The sequence below is a fragment of the Coturnix japonica genome, chromosome 6 (genome assembly GCF_054131305.1).
Source record: "Coturnix japonica strain WE chromosome 6, WE-NBRP24, whole genome shotgun sequence".
NCBI classification, from domain to species: domain Eukaryota; kingdom Metazoa; phylum Chordata; class Aves; order Galliformes; family Phasianidae; genus Coturnix; species Coturnix japonica.
Window position 1 is genome coordinate 28554634 of NC_140668.1, and position 16624 is coordinate 28571257.

General features: G+C 35.5%; 2 long non-coding RNA genes across 6 annotated transcripts in view; one reads left to right on the forward strand and one right to left on the reverse strand.

Annotated features, from left to right (window-relative positions):
• Nucleotides 1-16624, reverse strand: part of LOC107319239 (uncharacterized) — a 191401-nt gene that overhangs the window by 67386 nt on the left and 107391 nt on the right. For all 5 annotated transcript variants that reach the window (XR_001557698.3, XR_001557696.3, XR_001557697.3 and 2 more), the window contains one exon: nt 4836-4901. This is a non-coding gene — a long non-coding RNA (uncharacterized LOC107319239). The remainder of the gene's footprint in view (nt 1-4835; nt 4902-16624) is intronic.
• Nucleotides 144-14292, forward strand: LOC116653954 (uncharacterized). Its single transcript, XR_004308615.2, has 3 exons — nt 144-264; nt 6046-6114; nt 11848-14292. It is a non-coding gene; the product is annotated as an uncharacterized LOC116653954 (long non-coding RNA).

Here is a 16624-nt window from a genome sequence, read left to right on the forward strand (position 1 = left end):
GAGAACAAATTATTTTTTGCCAAATACTACATTTCCATTACAATAGGTATTATTTATGCTACTTTTTTTTTTATTGCAGATCTGCCTTCACAATAGAACTGAAAGTTTTTTGGGTTTTGTGGTGGTTGTTTTTTTTTTTTTGCAGTGCCCTGCCTCTGCTGCTTAGATTGATTTGTGGAAGGAGACGGCTTGGCAATAAAAGGAGGGGAAGATACTTTTCAAACCTGTCATGGGCATTTCTCTGTATTCTGTGGTATTTGAATGGTATGTCCTTTCTGACAAAAAGGCTATTGCCTGCTGTGAAATAGATCAATGGGTGATATTGTGCAGTGATTGCTATTTGTTTAAGAGAAATCTCCCTGACTGACCCACTTCCTGTAATGCATAAAAAATAAATGACAGAAGTAATATTTTTGTTCTTGTTTCACTTTCATTCATCTTATTTGATCAGCACTGAACAAAACTGACATCTCATCAAACCCTAAAGTGTATTTCTACACTGGGTTCATCAGAGGTTGGCATTTAAAACACAGACATTGCAGGAACAAATGTATTTGCCAGCTCTGTCCATCGATGTAAACCTGACCTTTATCCTGTAGATTTATTGACACTGTGCTGCTTTGTATCATATTTCATTACTATGTGGAAAACCTGGAAATTCCTTCCTGTAAAACCACTTTTGATTCTCATCTGCAAATATTTGCATCTACAGTAGATTATCTAAGGACTGAGAAAATCTTAATATGTCTTCTGTTTATTTTAAACAAAATGATTTACCTGCATGTTTAAAAATGGTTGTGCAGTGCTCAGTCGTACCAGTCCATAACGATATTATGCAAGGACAACAATATCACTGAGGGGGCATTTTTCTACAGTCCCTTTCACCTCGCCCCAGACCAAACGCACTGGTAATTTCTAGGAAAGAAGAATCTAATTCTAAAGGTGCTTTAATTAGGTTTTACAGGTTGAAAATAATCAGAGAAGTTTTATGTACAAAACATGATCTACGCTCAAATGCTACACTGCTAAAAGAATAATGGATGTGCCTTGCTGTTATGCAGTATGCTTCTACTTTGTTCCTACAGTCACCTAGGAGATATGTAAGCTCTTCCATGCACAGGGTATTCTCAAACAACATCTGATTGATAAATAGCCATTTTAACTATAGATAACAGCTCTGTGACTAAATATTTTGTTTTGTGTGGGGAAATTCTAATGAGAACAAATAAAAATTAGCAAAGCTAAATCTGATCATGCTGAAACAACACATTTTCCTAACTAATTGGCTAAATAATGGTTTGCATTTCTGCAGTTTGTTCTCTTCCTAAATCCCCTGGAAGCTTTCCAACAAGCCAGAACACAGAAGCACCATGCTGGTGAGCCCTATGTGAATCACATCTGTGTCGTCGTTTTCAGCCTCCTAGGCTTGAACATATTGAAACAGTCAATGCTTGGCTGTAAAGCAAATAGGCTGTTTTCCCAAAAAAAGAAAAATCTATTACTTGTGCTAGATTCTCAAATCCTAATATTTACCCTTGTCTAAATGATGTGTAATTGAGCACTACCATAAAGGATCTACAGATTTCCTTCAAAACGATTGTTTCTCTACTTAAAATAAAGAAGTGGAAGGCAAATGAAATCATCCTTTCATTCCTGCTTTAATTGAGGATGAAAGATTGGAGCTAAGTCCTTGAAGTCAGGGGAAAGACATAGGGCAGGTGGCAGGAAAGACAGGGAGGGGAGGGCTTCCATTTGTCTGCTAAATGTCTGAATCTGCACAGACATCAATATCTGAGGTAGCTGTCTGGGATCCCTCTATGTCCAATGGAAATAAATAGGCATTTCCAGAGGATAGTTCATCTGATATATCTTAAACATCTTCCTTTGAGATGTGGCAAACTGATGCATTTCAAATGTAAGTACTTCATGAGCTTCAGGTGAAGAATCTTACTGAGGCTTTGAACTTCCTGTTATATGAATTCTTGGGATTTAAAACAAAGTTTTGCAAGGGGAAATTTTACAAAATTACAGACGTATGACACAAAAGGTGTAAATTCCTCAGTCACTAAGTTCCTCTAAAACATAATTTTCCGCATATATAATTAAGAGTTAAAGATTTTATTCCCCTTCATTAATGTTGCCATTGCCTTTTATTTGGCAACTACAATGTGAGGTATGGAAAAAGAAGTCACCTTCAGAACTAAGCTGAATTAATAACATGTAACTGATGTTTTGGAAAGAAAACATAAAGGACAGTTCTAGTGCTTCATACAGAGCCCCATCTAGATGGAGCAGAAGGGAAGTGCCTCCAGTTTTATGAAACCATACATGGTTGCGGATCGTTAACTTTAAACTGCTCTTTGATTTTCTAAATGTGTTTGGTTTTGTTCCTTGAGATATTTTTTCTTTTTTAATCCTAAAAAGAGCATTTTATTTTGCCTGTAAATGGTGCTATACTGCTTTGGAAATTCAGAATAGGTTTTTAAAACGTTACAGTGGGTTTGAAAACATAAAATTCACTTGGAACATTTTTATTCTTTTCAGGACTGCTGTGTATCTGTCATCTACAGTCTCACTTTCCTCATCTGCAAGGATGTAAACGCAACAGATATCACTCGTTCTAAAATATTCTGCCTATTGATTATTGATGCATCACTTCCTAGATTTTTGTTTCATTTTAAAATGCTTACCCAGATAAATTACTATTTATTACTATTATTATTATCCTAGCAGTAGTGAATGAAGTTCATTTAAAATTAAGACTTCATAATACTTCATTAAAATTGAAGTACAGTTCCTTACTGAAGGCAGTGATTCCTGGATGATATGCTCTGTAACTAATTAGACTGTCTCATCTATAGAGCAACATCTCAAGTGATTAAAAAAGTCAGTATAGAGGAGATAAATTAGATGACCTGACTACTCATCTCCAGACTGATTTGAATCTTCCTTTTGGCCTTTATAGACTAGCAAGGAAGTGCTGGAAGTGCAGGCTAGAAAATGCGATCGCTGCCAAAAAGATACGGATGAGGAAGAGATGGGAATAAGGAAGTTGACTGCTTTAGTTGATCAATGAAAGAAGAAAAACAGATGCATCATTTCATAGCTCCGATATCACATAAAGGGAGAAAAAAAAAGAAAAAATATGACATCATATGCACATAAAAAGAACACAATTTGCTAAAATATTTCTCCACCATCTACATCTATTTACAAATAGAAGATTTTTGAACCCTTCTGCTTAATCTGATGACTATCATTCAAATTTTACTGACTGTCACAAATACTGTGAGTAACTTCAAGGCCAACTTCAATGCAAAATTCTTATAGAAGCTCAGCCAATCAGATGTGTACATGGCCATGGTCTTTTAAAATAAAGAACAGTGAAATGAGTTCAAATGAAAACAATACTGTCAAGTTGAGACTGCTGGAGTATCCCTGAAATTGATTTTTTCCTTATGTTATATGAATATACTGTCACACTACTATCTTTGTGTCTACTGCAGAAAACTCAGTAAGCCTACAGAAGCAGATCACATTAGTTTTTTTTAACCATCTAGGATAGTATGAGCAGCTCATATTCAATCTAGTGTTAAAATACTCTGCCCGTGCTGATCTCTTCTGCTTAAACGTGCCATCTTATGGTATGCTTGCAAGTAGAAATTCACACTCTTTAGACAAAAGAATCAGTCTGGTTTTTAGCATTAGAGCACCAAGAACTTCAGGTCATTTTAAAAAGCCATTTTTAAAGTGTATCAGAAAGAAAAAGACACTGTCCCATGTGTCTTGCGTGCTCAGGCCTGTACGGATTTTAACTACAACGGGGGGATTTAAACTGCTTCTTTGCACAACCCAAAAACACAGCCGACAAATAGCAAACAGTGATTGAATCCCCAGCTGCTTTTGAATAATAAGATAAATAAATAGGGATGATAGTTAGACTCAGGTGAAAACTATCTGAAATGATATTTAGTTATTGAAACTTTGCTGTGCTCATAGTACTTCAGTTCTGCTTTACAGTACCAACTATGAAAATCATTAACAATCATTAGTAATTGTATCAAAACAAACACCGTCAGCATTAGAAAGATATGTTTTTTGCAGATTATCATGGACACACACAGGTTTTTTTTTGCTGTCAGGATGACAACCTTGTCTACATCAGCCACACATACTTGACTGAGGACAGAACTGAATTTGGCAATAGTAACATTGCTTTATCTCAAGTATTTAAGACTGTTTTATGTGGTTGTCTGCTATATTGCTCTTTGGGATGTAAAACATTCAAGGTATATTCTGTGAACAGCTTAGCAATGATTCCTTGCTTTGGGATCAAGAGTCAAACGTTTGCAGATGCTGTTTTATATCCTGGCTCAGTTATCAGGGAAGGGTTGGGAGAAGCAGTTTTTATGCGCTTCTAACAAATTGCCTGACTAAGCACACTTTTTGTACTGTCTGCAGATGTTTATCTGATTCATAGATTCATGAAATTTGACAGAGATTACTCTGATATCTCCATATATATACTTGATTTATGCAAATACTATTAATTTACTAAATATAAGCCATGTCTGGGCAGTAATTACTAAATTGTGTAATGTTTCCAGATATGATTCTAATGATATTTACCAGAGTCCTTCAGATTACATTTATAGGCAAGCAGCTTTTTTGCTGTCTTGCTTATGCTTTAGCTGAATAATTCCTCAGGTGTAGGTGTTCACCACAAAGCATATATACATACACAAGCAGACAATAGCACCACAGAGCGTCAAAGATAAAAGCAACCTTTTTAAAAACAAGAATGTTTGCAATCTAATATAGTTTTGTTCACTTACCTTGACACAACCAGATTTTCTTTTGTGGAAAACCTGCAGTTCCAAGACACAGAACAATACTGGGAACTAGAAAGTAGAACAAGAAAAAAGAAGAATCAGTGATGGTGGGAAGCAATTATAATCTCAACAAAGGATTGCATGCGTGCAGTAGAAAAATGTGGCACTTGTCATAGAAAGCTATTTCAATATACTACTAGGAAATGAGATAGATCTGGTCCCCCAGCTGACTCTGCATTAAGCAGAAAGAAGTAAACAGTTAAGAGGGTGGTTTGCCTTCAAAGCAGAACAAATTTTGGATGATTCAATGTCCTGGACTGATCCAACTGTTGTAACACAGGTCAAATGAAAAGGTTAAATCACTTAGGAAAAAAAAATCCACTTAAGCTCAAAAATTAAATATACATCTGCACATTTAATACCTCTTATATTTTGCAAATATATTGTAACATGGTTAACTAAGATACATACAGCTGTTAAGTGCTGTATCTCCTGCCTCTTCTACTACTGAAGCAATTTTTTCTTCCCCTGTATCTGAGGGATCAATGATAAGCATCCTTAAGTGTCTGAAGGACAAAAATACCAAGAATAGGAAAAAACTGTTTAATGTGGCCCAAGGGGGAAGAAAAATGGAATGAAACCGAGCAAAGGCAGAACTTGGAAAGAAAATGCTAATAAATTAGATTTATCTACCCACTGAATAAACTTCTAAAGGTGTTCCTTGGAATCCTGTAATCTGCAGTACTTCAAGAGGTGAAAAAAAAACAAACAACAAAACCTCTCAGAAATTTGCTAGGAAAAAAACACCACTTTGAAATAGACACACACACACACAAATAAATAAATAAATAAAGAGTGAGCAAATCTTGCTTCCTGATAACTAATTTTTATTCTATGAATTCTTCTATTTGCTGTGCAACAATGGCTTCTTATATATTTAACTGTTGCATTGTTTTCCTACCACTTCCATCCTCTGTTCACATTTATTCTGATATTTTTCACATCACTAGAATGCACCAGAGTCACAGAGTTTTTGTGAGGAAAAGTTAAAATGTATTTATACCCAAACTCAAGCTCGGCTTATCTGGAATTGATTCAGTGCAAGAGAGGATTAACAGCCTGTAAGTAGTATTTATCTATTGTTTATTTCACCAAGTATACCATTCACAGCAATTTGTTTCTCTTTTTTCTCTTTTTTTCCCCTCCATGTTAGACTGCATGGATTTAAACTCAAGGAAGCTTTAACAAGGAAAGGAGTCCATGAATGACGCTTATAGAAAAGGTAAGAGATGTTCCTAAGTGGAAAAAAGGCAGCTGCTCATCTGGATTCTCTGTTCTCGCCTCCAGAAGACCTATTCTTCTCTCAGTGTCTTCGTCCAGATGCTCACACATACAATTACTGATGTATTAAAATGCTCTAAAAGATGTCAAAAACATCACTCCCTACAAAAACCTAGTAATACTCCAATAGTACCCCAATAAATAAAAAGCCTGGCACTACTCCTGCACAAAAGGAACTCTCTAATTACAACCAATACTATCAATAAACTACATCACAGAAAGAGAGAGAATGAATGTCAATACAGTAATAGCAAAATAAACTATAATTCAAAGTAAAGAGTTCCAGCAGAAAACATAAGGTTGGAGAACATATTCTCGCGGTTTTAAGTTTCTTCTTGTCCTTGGCCTTTGAGAAAAGCTATTTATCACACTTTAGTCAGATCATCTGAGTTCTTCACTTTGGGATACATATCCTTGTTTATATTTATATGAGTTACTTGGATATACCCAAGCTGCATTTTACCTTTTTGTAAGTTCAATTTCCAGTGACCTTTTCTAAAAATACACATAAATTATGCAAATAGATGCAGATTTTTGTCCAAAAGATAAAATGAAAAGCTCATTAAAAGGGAAAGATCTGCATGACCAGATTTTAAAGTCTTACATGAAGGTGCATTCACACCATAAACTTAAAATTAATGGTTTTAAACTGCACAGTCACACACGTAAAATGCATATTTCTATATGGAAATGGTTATGCACAAATTTAGAAGTAGTATTCAGGCACAGCTGTAATAGATCAGTGTCCTTTTTTAAATTGTACATTAAAAGACATAATGCCCAAATAGTTCTGGAAAACCCAAAGGATTCACAGCCAAGCTGAACAGAATCAAGCTGATGGTAAAATCTAACATGGAACTAAAGTTATGCTTAATATGTTGTTTGAAAGATTCAAATGATCATGTTTATTGAAATTAAACTGTAAAATATAGCAAGTATGTGTTATTGACCATATTTTCATGTCTGAATTGAATGATTCTTTCCTAAGCAAGTGCAAATTATACAGAAAAATCTCAGTCTGGAATCTTTCTGTGCAATGGTTAATGAAAAAATCTGAAACGTACACAAAATATTTGGGTTTTGCAACATAAAAAGTGGAAATATTAGTGATTAAATATAAACACAAGAACAAGGATGTACAGGAATAGCAAAAGCACTGAAAGATTCAATGACTTATTTATTCAAGAGCATACAGTAGTTCAGCATCAAAGAAAACAACATGGAAGTACTGCATGCAAGCAGTTGTACATCTATTTCTCTGCATTACAAACCAGCTGTATATATGCAATAATTTTAATGCAAAAGCTAAGGAACTAAATCATGACAATATGACACATTTCCCTGGGCTGCATTAGCTTTGATTCACACCTTTCCTGTTATTCTGCTTCTGGTCAGGAAAAGAGAATCAAAAGTATCTTCCCACTGCTCTGAGATGGCAAACAGCTCTGTAGCTATGCAGAGATAGACATTAAAAACAGTTGTGATACATAGGAAGAAATCTGGAGGAAGGCTGTAATTGGAAGAACAAGATCATGTGCTCTGAGGATTAGCTTTAAGAAAGATAAAGCCTACTCAAGGGTGATGAAGCATTCAGCATTTAGCCAGCAAGAGACAACAGACTGGAGACCACGTCCAGCTGTCCTGTTTGCAGCATTACAACAGAAGGGCCAGATTCTCACTGCCCAGCTTAGAAGAAATCCATTCTGACCCAAGACTACACAGCCAAAATTATTCATGATTGCTGTCCAGCAAAGTGGATAGTCCAGTATACCAGCAAAAATGATGAGAAAGGAAAAGCTTACAAATAAAGAAAGCACTAAACTTAGGGATTTTTAATCTATTTTACTATTTCAAGGAAAACTGATTACTGAATGGATGAGTGAAAAGTCATAACCGTAGAGAGAATGTTCTGGCCCTTCAAAGACAAGTTGAACTGTACAAACACCATTTCATCAGTATTTTAGGAGTTGATGCAGACACATTTCTCCTTCTACAGGGCTAAATTTAATGAATAAGAAAACCCGTGTGAAAGAACACATATGTTACTACACCAGAACAGGGAATTGTTTGCTATCATCATCTTTGATTAGAAATCAAGAAGGAAAAACAGTTTTTTAGTGTGCAGTGATAAAGATTAAAACAGCAGTAAGCTGTAGGCAACTATAAAGGAGTCAAAGTCCAATGTATTCACCAGTTTCTAACAGCTCAACTCAAATAGTGTAGAGGATTAACAGCAAGAAAACAAACTTCTAAGTGCTGGATTACATAAACAGGCTATCCAAATTCCTGCAATCTTACACAAGTTTTATTAATACTATAATACAGGTAAGTATGTGCTGGAGTTTGAAGTAGCTAACACAAAAATCAAATCTACTGATGTCTAGAACAGGAGCTCTCTAATGTTAGACTCATTAAAAATAAATAAATAAAGTGAATAAAATTATCACAATCCAATCTCTGAAGTCCCCTGACAAACCTAGAATTGAATGGATACAATTCATTAAAACCTAATTACCAAGAAATCAATAGTGCAATTTAGCCCAAACCAAAACTCATTGTAATGCACTGAACATTTGAAAAACCAGGTCATTATAAACAGGGCTTAAGTGACATTGTATATTACATCTTAGAGTGTCTCTGTACAGCAATTAGCACAGGCTGCCTGACTTTACTCAAAAAGGATATTACTATATGCAGTCTTAGTAGTAGTGCATCTGTAAACACCCACTCTTAAAAATGCAACAAAAAAAGAAACTACCTTGCTAACAATAGTCGTTAAATCCAATTCTAAAGAAAAATCAACTACCCATAATCCCAAAGACATACCCCTCAAAATTCACTTTTGCTATGAGTGTCTGAGGACCAAAACCGGCACACTTTCTCTTAGCTATATATATGTAAATCCACTGACACCTCTGACTGATTAAAAAAAAGTACAGTCTATATATGGCCCATAATCAAATTTTTGGGAAAATCAGAATTGATAGAATCTTAATTAAACACAATGGAAGAGTAACTGAAGATGACTTTTTTTGTTACAGATGCTTATAGAAGGCTCTGAAATTATATATACTCTGGCCTTTCATTCTTCCATAATGTTTGGGTACCATTTTAATCCATATGACCTTCTCTCAGAGTAAAAGAATTGATGCATCATTTGAAGTCACATAATAAACTGTATACATTAGCTTGCTCTTCGATATCTTGAGTAGACAGGTGTATCCTTCTGGTCAGTCAGCCTTACAGTATACAGAAGTACACAGAAGTTTATGCTAATTATACTTTCAGGAGCGCAGCTAAATGGTGCAATAATAGATAATCTAGTCCAACTGTCAACCCTTGCATATTCTGGCCATGCATGTAGTCATACTAGTAAAGGCTGCACAAGTTTTCTGACATCCAAGTACATTTCTATTAAATTTTACTACATGGTGACATACACAAACAAAACAGTAAAAATAAATAAAACCCAAACAGTACACCACAGACCAACACCAATGAAACAAAATCTTTAGAAAAGCTTTAACTAGTCTGTATCATAAGCATGTTTCATTATGCAGTTACAGCTGAGCGCTTAAATAACCTCTAATAAGGAGCAATGAGGATCTAAAAATGATGTATGGTGACAATGTGTTAAAAAGGTAACAAAACATTCCTGCACTGGCTATAATTGCAATGAAAATAGCATATAAACTAATAAGCCAAGCACTGAAAGAGAGGACTCACAAGGGCAGAGATAACAAAAACAAGTATTAAAGGATAACTCAATAATGTCGCTTAGACTTCACAGAAGGTCAGCTCCTTCAATAATTCCTGATAAGTACTTACAAACAGTTTTTATGGCAATACACCAGCTAGAGCAATAGAAACTGTTATGCTTTGAGTCAGGAGAGACATTTTAGTGGGACACCATGACTACTTAAAGAGATGTTATAACCAGACAGACTTGTTTGGTAGCAAGGTTAGAAATGTATATGGGCAAAAGTAAATTGAGAATAATGTCTCTTTCTCATACATTCAATTAATGTGTTCTTATTTTTGTATGCGCTAAGCTGATATTGAGCTGAAGGACTGATGCTGTCTTTGAGCAACCATTCAAGTTCATATACACCAGCACAATTTCATTTGAACCATCATCATGGGATTTCTGGCACTCATCAAATTTGTCTACCTTGGGAGCCATTTGACCATCTTTTCAGTCTGGACCAAATATTTGTATCTTCAGTGTGAAAGCTGAAATTCAAGAGCATTTTAAGGAGTCAAATTAAAGCTTTTCCTTTATTGGAAATAATTACTATGTATGAAAGCCCTACACATTTTCTACTATAACAGAGAACACAAGAACATAAGCCATAAATAGGTCTAGAGGCAGGAGCAACAGTAACAGCATGTGTATACAAACACCCATCCCTCATCCCATACTAACCTCAAACAACAATTTCAGCCCATGCCCCAACAGACCAAAGACCTGATGGAGAAATACCAGTGAGCTCCCACATCTAAACCATAATGCTTATTCATACAAGTTACATCAACCATTAATGCCTAACCTGCAAAATTTAGCATAGACAACAATGAATTAAAAAACAAATAAGTAAAACTTAACCAGGTAGAATTTAATGAAAAGGCTACTTACATTTTGTGAGCTATTAATATTCCCAAAGTACACAATATATTATGAATATAATTCTAGATAATATACATAACTATTATATTATTATAATTATATTATATACATTATAATATATAATATTATATAATTATAAATAATTATATAAAAATATAATTCTAGATACTATATCTTCATATATAAGCAAAATCTAGAGTGCAAGTAGTGCTAAGATATTAGTGCTTGAAGAAAAATAATCAGCAGCATTTGAGTTTATTCTTTGATAAAACAATAAGCTCTTCAATCTATCAGCAAGGCTCTGCTAGGTTTTTATTCAGTTCTGAAATTTCAAGGTTACGTTGTAGAGGCTACAAAATTCTGTTTCAACATAAACAGAATTTATTATTTTTTAAACAAAACATTAATAAAAAGCTTATTTAGAGACAATCTGATGTTCTTAAATGACTTATTACAGAATAAAAGTTAATAGTGCAAATAGGACTTCAGCCCAGAGCATATCCTTAAAGGATGATTCAATGATGAGCCACAGAATAGAGCAGAAAATAATCACTCATGTTGCCAAAGGGACCTTGGTAAGAATATGCTTCTCCTGAGGAGTCTTTAAGAAGATGATGCTGGCCAAAAGGGACTTCAGCAGAGAACATTTTTTGGCTCAGAAAATGTATCCGGATGTGGCTGCACCACTCAAACAGCCAATGCCAGCTTCTCTGCATTGCTTCATTGCCCTGATCAAGTTATTCAGAATACCCAGCAGCTGGCAATTACCCAGAGGGTGTTGGGATTTTATAAGTACCAGCATATAAGCACACAGCCTTCCCTGGCAAAATGAAGAACTGGAAGCAGAAAAATTCCAAGGGTGCTATTAGATCCAGGCCTGTAACTTAAAGGTATTGTTCTATTCATGTCAAATTTTCTGTCCAAATCCAAGGAATTTGCAAGTTTAGGTCCTACAACCATCTTTCCTTCCACCCTCGCTCTCATCCACCTTTTCATCTTCCTTCTGCTTCCCCTCAGTGCTTCATTTTTCCCTCTTTATTTCCACAGGCTCTGACCATTTACCTCAGACAAAATAATTCTTAAGAACAGAGAGAAACTCCGGAGCGTGACAAAATCACAAAATTGTTCTGAGTAAGACAGACTCTGCACAGCAGGAGGACAGATCACCTTCTTCAGCCCAGCCATGTACTGCTTATGTACTGCATATCTAAAGTGCTTTCTGGATTGTTTCGGGTTTTTTTTACACACAGCTGAGACCGGATACAAGACAGGAGGTGCACAGAAGTACAGAAACCAAAAAGAATATTAAGGAATCCAGCCTTAACAGCTCACTAACCCTGCCAGACACAAACAATTTACAATGCAGTGATTCAGAAAGCAAGGAATTAGAGCAGAGAGTCACTAAAATGATGTTTCACGAAAAACTAAAAGATAATATATGTTTTAAGTACAGTTTTGTGTTAAATCTATTTAACATCACCACACAGGGTTACTTGTATACATTTCCTCCATATTTAAGCAGTGTTTAAAGTGTTTTGGCACATATCATGATTAACTATGGTTAAAAAACAACAATATAATTTGGAAGGAAAAGAAATACTCTAGAAAAAAATCCTATCAGAAGCAATTCTTATGACACTCAGGGGAACAAAAGATAGACTGTAGCTTATAACACTGCCAATTAATGCAGTAAGATGTAAACCACAAATACCATCAGACACTATAAGGTACAGCACAGGGACTAAAACCTCAGTCTTTCTCACAGCTCCACAAGATCTCTCTACAGCAATGATGTTATATTTATGTATTTCTACTGTTTGAGGATTTTTATTTTTATTTTTTTTTCCGGTTACATTATGAAGATGCTTGCCAATTCAATTGAAACAAAACAAAATTTAATTAAGCTTGATGGCTTCTGCTTTCCAAAGCAGGTATTGTGATATGCGCAGTGGTAACTATATGATAATGTCCTCTTTCATCTGAGGACAAAACGTATTTTCATAAAGGTCAGCTTCTGCCAGGAATATATTTTAATTTGCTGGAATTTTGAGGATGACAAACACCTCACTTGGGGAAAAAAAAAAGTTAAGAACCATTGTAGGCAGTATGTCTCCATTTCTCATCAGAAATCATTTTCTATATTTATTTTAAGTTACACATATAGCCTGGTTTGAACAAAAAAGAGGAGTTTGATTTTCTTTTTTTAATCTCAGCTTTAATGGAAGACCCTATCTCTGACCACTGGGTCTACAGTCTCTCCTTAAAGAGCCTCCAGAAGGGGCCATGCTTTGAAAAAAAAAGTTTAAATAATTAAGGTTGAGGTAAGATGGAACATGAACTGCAGTTCAGCCAAGTGCCCAAGAACCGAACGTTTAAGCATCTACAACAGTTCTGACCCCAAACTTTGTCACTTTCCAAACCTTCAGTAGATTAAGTGCCAATTCATTTCTAGTAATCCAATTACCAATGACACTTTTGTCGCTCTGGAGATATTTCAGAAATGATTAGCCTTCAAGTTTCTGATAGCAAGTTCAATAATCTCTTTCATACAAAAACTGAAGAGCTGATATATTACTAAATAACTACAATTTGCTAAGCTCATTATTTAAAGTGCAGTGATTATCTACTAATAATAACAAATACCATTCCTCAAAAATTAAAGTCTGTGAGGAAGACTCCTCTGAAAATATGGTACAGGGAATCGTTTATTTTTTTCTTAATTAGCAACCAGCTCTCTGTAAGATTATTATGCAGCTAATTATCCCGCTGCCAGCAGCAAAATAAAACAGACTCCCCTGAAGTAAGTTTGTCTTGGTAAGATTTCAAGATAACAGATTGTGACATAAACCTCCTCAGGTTCATATACTTGCACTCTTACGCTGTTTTAAATAAACACTTCTGTTAAAATGTTTATCCACTAAACATACAAAGAACATTTTCATCACAAGCACAAACACTACTTTTAAATAAATGAAGGAGATGGCAAAATATACGCTAGAATCCTAGAACCTACAACTTCTTGATATTAGAAGTAAGCCTCCAAAAACTTCTGAATGGCTGAAAAGACACTGTTCTCTGCTTCAATGAAGAAGTGCCTTTGAATTCCGGATAGCTATTTGGTACTCCTAGTGAATAGTTTTCCCACTTCTAAAGAAAACAAAACAGAATGTGCACATCACAGCTTAAGACTCTACCTGCAACTCGTTACTCATAATTCGCCCATTGAGTCGTTCTCTCCCTGAAAACTAGAAATAATATCATATGCACTTGCAATATTATTTTCACACCTGTGATGAGAGAAACTTGTTTTCACACTCTGAAGGAAGCACCAACTGTCAAGACCCTGGAGCGAGCACTTTACGACTCACAACTGATTCCTACTGGCAACAATCGCTAGAAAAATGAACGATGAAACAGATGCCTCTGAATGAACTGAAACACAGAACCTAACATTCAAATTCTCAAAGATGCCTTTAAAAATTGCAGCCTCAACCACAGGTTGCTGAAGAACAGCCCCATTCAGCTACTGTCAGTTACTGGGACGTCCATGGACTGACACAAATATTCATACAGTTTTCTATTTTTTATTTATTTTACTATCTGCATTCCTAAGCATTTCCTGTAATCTTTTAAGATAGCAAGTACATCTATAGCATCACTTATAAGCCTTATTTCAATATATACTTTTCCAGCAAACATTAGTTTCTTCATTTGCTTGTTTAAAAGGTCAGGAGTACCCTGAGAGAAAGTTTAGTGTGAGAATGTGTTTCTTATCTGAGGAAAGACTCATACCATCCAGGTAGGGCTCCAGGTTTGTGAAGTGAAGAGCTTAAAACTTACTTTATAGCCAACGAGGAGAGTCAGGCTTTCAAGTAACAATTCAGAGCAACAAAATACAGTCTCTAAAATTGGCTGAATGCTTCCAATCCTATTTGTAGCATCTAGAAGTGTGGTTTAGGTGGTTTGAGACTCATACATAGCAAAGACAATGCTCAGCAGTTGAGAATGAGACCTAGAAAGCATGTTAACAAAACAAAGAGATGTCCATAGTTAACCAGCTAATACCAAGGGAAGAAAAATCTGTAATCCCAATCTGTCGTCCTGTGTAGTTTGCCTATCTACCCAGTACAGATACAGAGTCTAGAAGGCAAAGGAAGGTGTTAGTGCCAGTCACTTTTCCTACCAGGTTTATAGCCCTGGATAATCAGCTCTCTGGATCTTGGATTTTGTAAGTGACCATCATATCTAGAATCAATACTAAGATAATTGTTGGAGATGTTCAGTTTGCTGGAATTCTTAATGACTGAATGACAGAAAAGAATAAACCAAACAAACCCAGAAAACAAAAAGGGTAAAACAAAACAGAGAAAATGGCCTTGGTATACATATTTAATGAATCAGTAAAAATACCCTGCACAAAGGCTTAGAGAGTTAACTGAAAATGTGTGTATGATAAATGGATATAATACTGTCTATGTAATGGGCTTCCTATTTAAATTTTGCGAGGATTTAATCAGTTGGGCACAGCTGTGCAAGATGCACCATAAACTATGTTGAAAAATATGTAGACATGTACATTTATCTGCTACAAATTAAGCTCACTTAGAGGTGGTCTTAATGGACCATGTAGCAATCATTACAAGCATAAATTTTAAACTGTCTGTTTCCAGTGAATTTGCTTTGAAAAAAAAATTAATGCTCATCCTTAGTGGAGCACAGTAATAAATGGAAGTACCCTTAATCTGTTAAGCACTAATAACCTAGCAATTATTCATTATGAACCCCATGCTGTATAATGTATGTCTGTTACACTTTTATTAGTGATTCTTTACTTAACCTGTAAAGGTTTAATTTTTATTCCAACAAACACCTGGTAATAACATGACGTTTTAAGTGATATGCCATTACATTTACAGAATGTACTGCCTCCTTGGTTTATTATGAGACATTTGTACAGTACAGGACTGCTAAGGACACTAATAGAATCGAATGATATATGATTTTCAGATTTTGCAATTCTACAAAAGGCAGCAACACCCACCTTAGAGATCAAAAAGCTGCAACTTGATTACAGTGCAACATATAAATAACCTATACATTATTTAACAACAGGAAATGAGTAATACTGCAAGCAAAGTGAATCAGTGACCCAATTGGCACAGTCTAGGAGGTTGTAGTAGTTGTATGTTCCCCTACAGAAGTAGTCACTTGAAGGCAGTGGTATGCTGGCGTATCTAATACCAGACTATCACTGGTTTTCCTGAGATAACAAAGGAGGCCGTCTTCATTCACTGAAGGGCCTTTTCTCTCCAGAGACAGCAGTGTTGTCCAAATTTTCTAACGACAAAGCAGGAAATTCATGTATTTGAGTAACTTCTGCGGGCTTACCTCTTTTCTGCCCTCCACCAGTTAGAAAGGACATGATGCGCTCTAAGAGAGCAGATGAACCCATCACGCTTTTTGTATAAACCACAAAGGCACTTGGAAGTTACAAATCAAGTGCTCAAAGCAGCAACAGGACAAGTTATTGTTGTGGATAACTGACCTGTCTCAGCCCCATTCACAGCTATAGAAATTTTGCCATTCAGCACCTTCAAGAACACTTCCTTTCAACCTCAGTTTTCAGGAACATTACATAACATTTATTTTAGGTGGAGCAAATAAAGCCATATAATAGGGTACCTAAGCCTTTTCTTCACAGAAAGTTGTTTGCTAGTTTCTTTGCCAATTTAACTGTTCGAATTGCAGCTTTCCAACATGACCCTCTGCTTTGCCTTTTATGTATTTGCCAAATTCTCCATCCAGCTCTAACCCAAACTCAAGA